The following is a 7,500-nucleotide window of genomic DNA, read 5'->3' on the forward strand; positions in this document are numbered from 1 at the left end:
ATTACTTCTCTTGTAGTTAATTTATTTCCTTGTTTACTTTCCTCACTGGACTATTTTTCCTATTGAAGCCCCTTGGGCTCATAGCATCTTGCTTCTCCAACTATAGTCCATTTCTTTTAGCGAGTCATATTTGCACCGACTCGCAGCGGTGCCCTTTTAGCTCGGAAAAGTTTCCTGATCGCTGATTGGTTGGACAAGATAATTCTAACCAATCAGCGACCAGGAAATTTACCGAGCTAAAAGGGCACCGTTGCGAGTCGGTGCAAATCTGCCTCGCTAAAAGAAATGGACTATAGTTGGAGAAGCAGGATGCTATTAGCCCAAGGGCTTCAATAGGAAAAATAGCCCAGTGAGGAAAGTAAACAAACTTACCATAAATGGCTCTGATGCATCGTCGTTGATGTTTACATTCGCTATCTGAGATAGACGTCGACTGAGGCGTTGTAACGGTTCATTTGATTGCTTTCTAGCCAAACACTGGAGAAAAAAAAATTAAAACCGTCAAAAAAATATGGAAAACAGTAGATAAAAAACTTCATTTAAGCTAATTTACATAGCTAAACTGGTGTAAGAAATACATGGGAATGTTAAAATATGGAAAACAGTAGATAAAAACTTCATTTAAGCTAATTTACATCGCTAAACTGGTGTAAGAAATACATGGGGATGTTAAAATATGGAAAAGTGTAGATAAAAGCTTCATTTAAGCTAATTTACATAGCACAACTGATGTAAGAAATACACGGGAATGTTAAAATATGGAAAAAATGTAGATAAAAGCTTCATTTAAGCTAATTTACATAGTAAAACTGGTGTAAGAAATACATGGGAATGTTTAAAATATGGAAAACAGTAGATCAAAAGCTTCATTTAAGCTAATTTACATATCAAAACTGGTGTAAGAAATACATGGGAATGTTAAAATATGGAAAAATGTAGATAAAAGCTTCATTTTAGCTAATTTACATAGCAAAACTGGTGTAAGAAATACATGGGAATGTTTAAAATATGGAAAAATGTAGATAAAAGCTTCTTTTAAGCTAATATAGATAGCAAAACTGGTGTAAGAAATACATGGGAATGTTAAAATATGGAAAAATGTAGATAAAAGCTTCATTTAAGCTAATTTACATAGCTAAACTGGTGTAAGAAATATATGGGAATGTTGAAATATGAAAAAATGTAGATAAAAGTTTCATTTAAGCTAATTTACATAGTAAAAACTGGAGTAAAAAATTGAAAACTGTCGAAAAAATATGGAAAACAGTAGATAAAAGCTTCATTTAAGCTAATTTACATAGTAAAACTGTGTAAGAAATACATGGGGAATGTTAAAATATGGAAAACAGTAGATAAAAGCTTCATTTTAAGCTAATTTCCATAGCAAAACTGATGTAAGAAATACATGGGAATGTTAAAATATGGAAAAAATGTAGATAAAAGCTTCACTTCACCTATTTTATATATCAAAACTGGTGTAAGAAATAACATGGGAATGTTAAAATATGGGAAAATGTAGATAAAAGCTTCATTTTAGCTAATTTACATAGCTAAAATGGTGTAAGAAATACATAGGAATGTTAAAATATGGAAAAATGTAGATAAAAGCTTCATTTAAGCTAATTTACATAGTAAAACTGGTGTAAGAAATACATGGGAATGTTAAAATATGGAAAAATGTAGATAAAAGCTTCATTTAAGCTAATTACATATCAAAACTGGTGTAAGAAATACATGGGAATGTTTAAAATATGGAAAAATGTAGATAAAAGCTTCATTTAAGCTAATTTCCATAGTAAAACTGGTGTAAGAAATACATGGGAATGTTAAAATATGGAAAAATGTAGATAAAAGCTTCATTTAAGCTAATTTACATATCAAAACTGGTGTAAGAAATACATGGGAATGTTAAAATATGGAAAAATGTAGATAAAAGCTTCATTTCAGCTAATTTCCATAGTAAAACTGGTGTAAGAAATACATGGGAATGTTAAATATGGAAAAATGTAGATAAAAGCTTCATTTAAGCTAATTTACATATCAAAACTGGTGTAAGAAATACATGGGAATGTTAAAATATGGAAAAATGTAGATAAAAGCTTCATTTAAGCTAATTTACATATCAAAACTGGTGTAAGAAATACATGGGAATGTTAAAATATGGAAAACAGAAGACAAAAGCTTCATTTCAGCTAATTTACATAGCAAAACTGGTGTAAGAAATACATGGGAATGTTAAAATATGGAAAAATGTAGATAAAAGCTTCATTTAAGCTAATTTACATAGCAAAACTGGTGTAAGAAATACATGGGAATGTTAAAATATGGAAAAAATGTAGATAAAAGATTCATTTAAGCTAATTTACATAGCAAAACTGGTGTAAGAAATACATGGGAATGTTAAAATATGGAAAACAGTAGATAAAAGCTTCATTTAAGCTAATTTACATAGCTAAAATGGTGTAAGAAATACCTTGGAATGTTCCAGTGTCTGGCCAGAAGGGCCAGGCAATTTAAAATGAAGAAGAAGAAGAAAAGAAAAAAATCGTGGATCAGTTGTCCCTTACCCTTATTGTTATATTCTCCTGGTCTCTCTTATTACTGAACTACTTTCATTAACAACTTAGTTGTGCTTTGTTTGCCCTAACTGTTATATTCTCCTGGGCTCTCTTATTACTAAACCTCTTTCATTTCCAACTTGTTCATTTATCTATGTATGTTTTCATTGTTTTTATATGCAAAGTTTTGTAAATTTAGGGTTGACGGATTTTACTGAATAAAGTATCGTACCTTAGCATCAAAACTATCGTTTTCTTATCAAGATATTTTGCACTTAACTACTGAATAATTTCACAATACCATACGTTCCCCATAGCTAGATCGAATGTGTCAGTAGAGAGAGAGAGAGAGAGAGAGAGAGAGAGAGAGAGAGAGAGGAGAGAGAGAGAGAGAGAGAGAGAGAGAGAGAGAGAGTCGTACCATAGCTTCAAAATTATCGTTTTCTTGTCAAGATATTTTTGCACTAAATTACTGGAATAATTTCACAATACTATAGCTAGATCGAATGTGTCAGTAGAGAGAGAGAGAGAGAGAGAGAGAGAGAGAGAGAGAGAGAGAGAGAGAGAGAGAGAGAGAGAGAGAGAGAGAGAGAGAGAGAGAGAGCCTTACCCTTACCTTATTTCTTATTTTTGTTTGGGTTCCCCTAGGTCCCTCAGTGTGAGGCACCTCGTATATCCACCAGAGAGAGAGAGAGAGAGAGAGAGAGAGAGAGAGGAGAGAGAGAGAGAGAGAGAGAGAGAGAGAGAGAGAGGAGAGAGAGAGAGAGCCTTACCCTTACCTTATTTCCTTATTTTTTTGTTTGGGTTCCCCCAGGTCCCTCAGTGTGAGGCACCTCGTATATCCACCAGAGAGAGAGAGAGAGAGAGAGAGAGAGAGAGAGAGAGAGAGAGAGAGAGAGAGAGAGAGAGAGAGAGCCTTACCCTTACCTTATTTCCTTATTTTTTGTTTGGGTTCCCCCAGGTCCCTCAGTGTGAGGCACCTCGTATATCCACCAGAGAGAGAGAGAGAGAGAGAGAGAGAGAGAGAGAGAGAGAGAGAGAGAGAGAAGAGGAGAGAGAGAGCCTTACCCTTACCTTATTTCCTTATTTTTTGTTTGGGTTCCCCCAGGTCCCTCAGTGTGAGGCACCTCGTATATCCACCAGAGAGAGAGAGAGAGAGAGAGAGAGAGAGAGAGAGGAGAGAGAGAGAGAGAGAGAGATGAGAGGATGAGAGAGAGGAGAGAGAGAGAGAGCCTTACCCTTACCTTATTTCCTTATTTTTTGTTTGGGTTCCCCTAGGTTCCTCAGTGTGAAGCGCCTCGTATATCCACCAGAGAGAGAGAGAGAGAGAGAGATGAGAGAGAGAGAGAGAGAGAGAGAGAGAGAGAGGAGAGAGAGATTATTTGAAGAACTTACTGCTTCAAGGACCAATCTTCTCGAGATGAACCCTCTTTCTCGATCTCCTGCTGAAGGAATGGCGTATGAAGAGATTTCTGCGCCTCAGCTTTGATCTCCTTCGATTCGTTTGGGGTTATGACCTCATATATAACAGCTATATGGGGGTCAAGCGAGACAACTTCCATCTTAAAAGGAGCCAGCAAAAGCCATGGGCTCCCAGTGTTTAGATAACTACAGGTCAGAGAGGACCTCGTGTTGATTTCCTGTTAAAAGGTCGTTAGCATCAAGTTTGGAAGTGAACTGATAGAGTTGTTGTTTTCGTAAATATTAATGGTTAATAAATTAAATACAAACAAAACTATTAGGGATATATCCATAGCTAAAAGATTTTCATAAAATTTGTATTTTCATAAAATCTGTATTTTCATAAAATCTGTATTTTCATAAAGTTGCCTAAAACTATTAAGCAAGCAACGTTCGTTAAGTGTAATACATAGCTAAAAGATTTTCAAAAACTGTATTTTCATAAAGTCTGTATTTCATAAAATCTGTATTTGCATAAAGTAGCCTAAAACTATGAAGCAAGCAACGATGGTTAATACATAGCTAAAAGATTTTCAAAATCTGTATTTCATAAAATCTGTATTTTCATAAAATCTGTATTTTCATAAAATCTATATTTCATAAAATCTGTATCTTCATAAAGTTGCCTAAAACTATTAAGCAAGCAACGAAAGTTAATACATAACTAAAAGATTGTCCTTAGATCTAAATTTTCCTAAAGTTGCATAAAACTATTTAGCTCCTAACGAAGAGTAAGAGAAAGGCTTCCAAGAGGAAACTGAAGACTTTCTTATTTCATGAGTCTTTTGACAGTGACGATTTAACAGTAAATGAACAATATGTAACATGAAACGATAGATACTGTGAACGGACAAGGTAAAACGACAGCGGAGGTCCTGTAGAGAATGGGGTTCCCCTGCTGTATGGGACCGGAAAAGCAGCCATCAAAAAAAAACTAACTTACCCTTAAATCTTCTCCTCTACATAGACGTTCCACTTGCTCGAGTTCAACCAATGCCCTATGATTAAGCATCCACGTCCTATTGTCATGGAGAGACAAATACTTCTCACTTATTATGACATCGTTTTCTCCAATTTGCTTTCCTCGATCTCTGAATTGGACCCTCAGACCCGAACTTTCGAAGCGCGAGGAAGACGTAGAGTGAGTTAGCGATCGTGGACCGCGAATTTCCAAGACGTGATTGTGCTGTGAAAGAAGAATAGATTAACGATACTAATATGGCTATGTTTTCATACTATATTGAATAATATCTCCTAAAATATATTCCTTTGTTAAATTTGTTAACACAATTAGTATCAGCTCTAAATCTGCACTTAGGATACTGGGAAGTAGACTAAAAAAGTATTGTAGGAATTTGCAAAACGTTGGCAAGTGACTTATTATTATTATTATTATTATTATTATTATTATTATTATTATTATTATTATTATCATTATTATTAGCTAATCTAGACCCTAGTTGGAAAAGCAGGAAGCTATAAGCCCAAGGGCTCCAACAGGGAATAATAGCCCAGTGAGGAAAGGAAATAAGGAAATAAACTATATGGGAAGTAATGAAAAATTAAAATAAAATATTATAAGAAAAGGAAAAATAATAAAACATATTTTTCATATATAAACTATAAAAATACTTATGACAGCTTGTTCAACATACCGTAAAAGCATTTGGTGCAAGTTTGAACTTTTGATATATTGAAATCAATGGAATAATTTAAGTGAAACTTTGTAGAAATTTTATACGAAAGCTCCTGAAACTTGAAATTGCGTCCTTCACATTTCATTATTATTATTATCAACTACTGAGCTACAACCCTAGTTGGAAAAGCAGGATGCTATAAGCCCAGGGGCCCCAACAGGGAAAATAGCCTAGTGAGAAAAGGGAAGAAGGAAAGATAAAATATTTTAAGAAGAGTAACAACATTAGAATAAATATTTCCTATATAAACTATAAATACTTTAACAAAACAAGAAGAAGAGTGTACCCTCAAGCAAGAGAACTCTAACCCAAGACAGTGGAAGACCATGGTACAGAGGCTATGGCACTACCCAAGACTAGAGAACAATGGTTTGATTTCGGAGTGTCCTTCTCCTAGAAGAGCTGCTTACCATAGCTAAAGAGTCTCTTCTACCCTTACCAAGAGGAAAGTAGCCACTGAACAATTACAGTGCAGTAGTTAGCCCCTTGAACAAAGAAGAACTGTTTGGTAATCTCAGTGTTGTCAGGTGTATGAGGACAGAGGAGAGTCTGTAAAGAATAGGCCAGACTATTCGGTGTATGTATAGGCAAAAGGAAGAAACCGTAACCAGAGAGAAGGATCCAACGTAGTATTGTCTGGCCAGTCAAAGGACCCCATAACTCTCTAGCGGTAGTATCCCAACGGGTGGCTGTAGATAATTTCTTATAAAGTGTATAAAAAATAATTGTTAATGAGAAATTATAATCTTTTTACGAACCACTTTCACAGCTGTTTTTAATAACCCCTCGATATGGCTTAGAGAATATTCCGTGTGTGACGTCTGGAGAGGTGTGGACAATGCCTTGACCTTAGCTGCTCGCATGAACTCGACACCCACACCAAAATAGCCCTTGTTCATTGCCACTACCCCTATTGATACCAGTTCATCAACTGGAAAAGAAAATTAGTTTGAAAAATTAAATAACATCTATAGAAAAAATTAAATACCATTTATAGAAAAAAAGAAAATTAGTATGAAAATTTGTATACAAGATTAAATAATATTAATAAAAAATATTGAATACTATTTATAAAGAAATTAACTACCATTTATATAAAACTAAATACCATTTATAAAAAATTAAATACCATTTATAAAAAAATTAAATGCAATTTATAAAGAAATTAAATACATTTATATGAAATTAAATACCATTTATAAAAAGGTTAAATTTAAAGGTCACTCATGAATGGCAAAGGAAAGGTACAATAAGACTGACCATATATCCTTATGATCAGTGCCCAAGACCCATCTCCACCCAAGGTAAGACCAAGGAGGACCAGGGAATGGATGCTACTAACTCAGCAGGTAGACATATAGGCTCCGAAAATCACCCATCTTTAGATCACAAGGATGGTAAATTTGAGGACACTACAAAAAATATAGAGCTTGAGCGGGAATAGAACACCAGTACAGATCGTCAAGTAGGGACGTTGCCAATAGGCCATCACAAAGTCTTTTAGATAATATTATGGGTAGTTGAATCAGTAGAACTTCAAAAGTTCAAAGTTGGAGCAAATGTTTTCATGTTGACCAGGCTGACATGAGTCTTTTTATAGTTTATATAGGACATATCTGTTTTGACGCTGTTACTGTTTTTAGAATGATTTATTGTTAATTCATTCTCATCATTTATTTCCTTATTTCCTTTCCTCACTAAGCTATTTTTTCCCTATTGGAGCCCTTGGGCTTATAGCATCTTGCTTTTCCAACTATAGTCCATTTCTTTTAGCGAGGCAGATT

General features: G+C 34.5%; 1 pseudogene; it reads right to left on the bottom strand.

Moving 5' to 3' along the window:
* Window positions 1–7,500, bottom strand: part of LOC137651847 (prolyl 4-hydroxylase subunit alpha-2-like) — an 18,795-nt pseudogene that overhangs the window by 8,798 nt on the left and 2,497 nt on the right.

This window comes from Palaemon carinicauda, chromosome 13 (assembly GCF_036898095.1).
Source record: "Palaemon carinicauda isolate YSFRI2023 chromosome 13, ASM3689809v2, whole genome shotgun sequence".
NCBI classification, from domain to species: domain Eukaryota; kingdom Metazoa; phylum Arthropoda; class Malacostraca; order Decapoda; family Palaemonidae; genus Palaemon; species Palaemon carinicauda.